Genomic DNA, 4,874 nt, shown 5'->3' with positions numbered 1-4,874 from the left:
CATAAAACAAATCTATAGTCATGTCCTATCATAAGTTTATAAAAGAAGTTGTTATTCCATACTATAAAGCCACTTCTCTTACGTACTAGAAGAATGAAAATACAACCGTAAGGTTCCATTCACATGTAAGGTTAGGCGTTCCAGTTCTCAAGAATTACACAACGAAAGTTGCAAGCACCCCCGTTGCCTGAAGCCCCCCGTCACTGAAGCCCTCCTAATTGTCGAAACAGGTGCGGCCAAACATGCGGGTAGGAAAGACACATGCATCGGTCACGTTTAGGAAGACACCCCACTTATTTCAGCATTGGACTATGCCAAAATAGTGGTGGACATCAGCCAAAGATCACTTGTGTCTACCGTTGACCGCTACCTCTTCAACTTACTGGAAAGGATACTCACACCATTATCCTTCAAGTTCTGGATGTCAACATAATGTCTACATCCTATGAAATCCCAATTTCACTCATTCCCATGTGTGCGGTAAACCATCAAGAGCCGCGTAGTTTGTTATGTTGGCAGAACAAGCTAGAGGTATGAAAGTATAACATGATCCGAAAGTAGGCATTATTCACATCTCCCATGTATGCAAGCATGAGTTACATATTTATGTGTTTGAGGTGTAGACAGAGATCTCATTCTAATGGTATTTATATAACCCAAGTTGCTTTTGTGAGTTTGTCGTTTAGCAACATTTTCAAAAATTCATAATATCTTACATTTCAATATTATAGTCAAAATCACATGCAAGTATCCTATTATTTATTTTTAATTAAAACACATACATATTCATCGTATAGTAGTTATCAACAATTTTTCCATTCATAGTAACAATGGAATTTTTTAAGATAATAAGTTAATATAATTATGTACCATAAATCGATAATAATGATTTATGGAATATAAAGTCTAATATTAAAAATAGTTGTCTGTATTTAACTGTATCATTTATCATCAACCATTTCAAAAGTTAAATCAGTGTTAATATACGACTAATCAGTTAAATTTGTTATTGATAATCTCAATTGAATTAAAATATAACGGTTAAATATAATTAATATCAACATTATATTTATTATGATGCCAATTTTTAATTACAAATATTTAGAGTACAGAAGATTTAACAAAAATATGTTCAATAACACTCTTGTGATTATTACTCCATTTTATATTTTGTAGATCAAATGAGTGGTTAAAAATATTAGGTCTAAATACGTTTAGCTTTGACACAACTATTAATTATTACTAGGTATACATTCCAATATATTATGATTAACAAAGTTCATTTATAATTCTATGTTATATATTATATGTTTTGTATTTTTATTCTCAGTTTCTTTTTCTTAACTCTTGTTTAGTTATTTTCAAACATAAATTTTGAATTTTATAATTAAAATTCAAAATTACACTATACAGTATTATCTTAGATAAACATTCACACTAGCAAATATGAATAAATTTATCTGTTTAAAATTGAATGTACTAAAATTTAAACTTTATTATCTATTATATAAAGATAGTAGAAAAACAAACAAATCAATATATTAAGAAAGATATCAATTTCACAAGGCTTTTTTATTGTAGTTATTGTATAATTGCTCATGCTTTTATCTTTGTTAAGTAATTATGATGAATTACATCCAAAAGATCAAATTGATGTGAATGTACAATATTTTTAATAAATGAGCTTTATAAGTTTAACATCAATTTAAAAGTTATTCACTGAATTCCTAAGAAATATAATATTTTTTATTTATGTTACAAAGTATAATTAATTGAACTTGTCCCGATCCAATCTTCTTATAGTTAAATTAACGAATAATACCCCAAAGCTGATTCATAAAAAAAATATGTTGAATGCTTTAGTTCTCGACAAATTTTAATAACAAAATTGAATTAGTCTTCAAACTTTTATTTCCTTAATTAAATCAGTCTTCATAACAAAGTATTTATCTATATTCACTTGAGTTACTGGTATAAGAATAAAAAAAACTTTATAACGATTATTATGTTTTGTTTTTAAAGGTATAATGATGTATTTTTTTTTCAACATGGCTTTAATTGGTATAAAAATCTTAACAAAAGATTACTCATAATCTATTTAAAATTGTATTCTAGTAAATTTAAATATTTTTAAAGAGATTGTATTCTATAAATTTTAATGTTACATACTCTTAGTAAAATTTTTTAATTTGATATAACTATAGACATTGCAAAAATATATTCAAAGATTAAAAAGACCAAACATAAACCCAACTATAGTTGTGGTTATATTCAACTGTGGCAAACCTTTGTGTATTACTCCTATAATTAGACATCGCAGAATTATAAGCCCACCTTCTCCATAAGCAAATAATTTGGCGCTAAGGTCTAATTTTTTCCCACCCTAACTGAGTAACGGGTGGGAATCAGAAATTTGATTGAGGAAGGGTAGATGGGACACATGAGAAGACATGCATCAGGAAGCATGATTTTTGGTAATTTCTAAAACTGCCCTCAACTTTATCTTGTGCCACCCTTTTCTATCCCTCAGACAACTTAGTAAAGGTTATTTGAAGGAAAAGAAAGATAAGTCCTCAACTGGGTTGCCTCTTACTCAGACTTTCTCATGAACTCCCATCCATTCACCTCTAGTCTTTTCTTTCTGTGTGAGAATGGGGTTCAACGAAGATCTCAGGGTGAAGATTTGCATTGATTTTCAATCCCATGACCCATACAAGGCTAGGTTGAAGGATTATTTGCACTTGAGAATCTCTGCAACCATGGCATGCGTGAATATACAAAGAAGAAAAGGACATTGGACATAAAGCTGGAGGCCACATTGATGCGCACTATTTCTCGAGATCTTTTCATGCATTGTGAATCATGTGAGTGTACCTGACTTGTCTTTTCTACTTTGTATGCATCGGTACTTTATTCTGGTTTACTATCATCCATGTGAGTGCCTATTTATAGCTATGAGAATTGGATGAATAGCGATGACAGGGCCGTTAATGTTGTGGTGTCTCTACGTAACGACACCCCTTTGCGTTGCAAAAATAATGTCTATAGATGGTCTCCGTCTCAGTGTTAGTGATTCGCCGACGTAAACCCTAACAGAGGCAGGGTGTTGCAGAGCACACTGCATAGTTCACGACAGGGTTTGGTCCTTCCTACCCGTTACCAACAAAACTACGTTGGGCCTACAAAAATGGGCCACAAAGTAACAACAACCCAAACGAGACATCTCATCAGACGCCCCAAATGTATCATCACCAAAAAGTAACAACATAAAATGAGTGTTGGCCCGATATCTGTTAATTTTGTTTCAGCCCAATATTTTTTTTTTCTTTTGGGCTAAGTCAAATAACTAAATCCAAATCCAGACCGTCATCAAACTCGGCCATACCCCAAACTCGCTTCTATACTGGAGTTCTTGTCGTAGGCCTTCGTTGCTCTTCATCGCCAAAATCCATGGCTACCTCCACTGGCTCTTCGTTGCTAAATCTGGCTGTTCCTAAACTATGAAACAATACCTGTGATAAGTCGTGGCCCTAAACAACCCAATATAACGACTTGGGTCAGGGTAAGCTCTGAAGGCCCAAATTCACCTCCATATCAAGCAAAAGCCCCAATCTCGGTAGAACCAACTACCCTAATCGTGACTTTGGTTTTTCTTCTCCGAGGATCTCATCAATCTCTCAAAGCTAACATCTTACTCGCCACCGGCGTCTCTCCTCACACGTCTCAAGGCACCGTCGTTACCTTTCCCCTTTTTCTTCTCTTTGAAGCTCCACCATCATCTTGTCCTTGTCCTCCCAAAGTTGTGACTTCCCCTCCTTAGTGTCCCGCCTTCACATCTTCGTCCCATCTTTCACTTGGTACCAAAACTCAGGTTTTTATTTGTTGGACCCATTTTTTTCCTAACGAATTAGGTTGCCATGGTGCTGATATATTTTCTCTGCATGCGGTTCAAAATGAATTTTAGTGTAACTCTTCGCTGATCAGCTTAGTTGCTATTCTTGAAAAAAGATTTTAAGATACTAAAATTTAAGATTCATTGTTTATATTATGTAACATATTTTATGTTCAAGTTAAATGTAGTAATTTTTTATTTTTTCGGTCATCATAAATTTATAACCATGGGAATAAATTATTACAACAAGGAGGCTATAATTCAGAAAAAAACAACTAAAAATATGATAACTTTTTTTCTGGATATTAATACCAGATATTATATTGTGCAACATTTTTTAATAGTAGTGGCTTATGTTGATGACCTCTTATCTATATATAACAGTTGGAAAAAAAATTATTTGAATGAAAGTTTTCTAAAATGATAAAATTTATAAAAAAAATCTAACTTCTTCTGCTTGTATTAATTTTTATTGCATAGTTAGATTTTATTTACTTCATTGTGATTTTAGATTTTAAGCTTATCTTTCTTATTGCAATGGAAGTCTACAACTTTGAGTTAGAGTTATGTATAAATTACTTGGATTTACAAATTCTCGCTTTATCAATAAGTGCAACCAGGATCACTCAGACTTAGCCAGCATAGTTACCCGTAACTCAAATATATGTTTATGATGATTATAATTGATGCTTCAATTGTAGCCTTAGTGCAATAAGTATGGTATCATGTCAATATGCCCAAGGAAAGGCTCTTTTCACGGCTAATGGTGACAAATCTTCATAAGGAATTTAATAAAAACTACATAATTAAGTTTAAGACTTCTTACTACATTTTGTAGTGTAATTTAAACACATATGGCTATTTCAATTGCAATCAATGTTCGATTTGAATACATACTTTGGCTACTCATGCATAGCAAGTAGATTTTATTCCTTAATTTGTACTCCAATGTCATCGACCTTGCAGGAAGTCAATGAGGACT

This window comes from Arachis ipaensis, chromosome B03 (genome assembly GCF_000816755.2).
Source record: "Arachis ipaensis cultivar K30076 chromosome B03, Araip1.1, whole genome shotgun sequence".
Classification (NCBI taxonomy): Eukaryota; Viridiplantae; Streptophyta; class Magnoliopsida; order Fabales; family Fabaceae; genus Arachis; species Arachis ipaensis.
Note: the sequence above shows the minus strand (reverse complement) of the source record.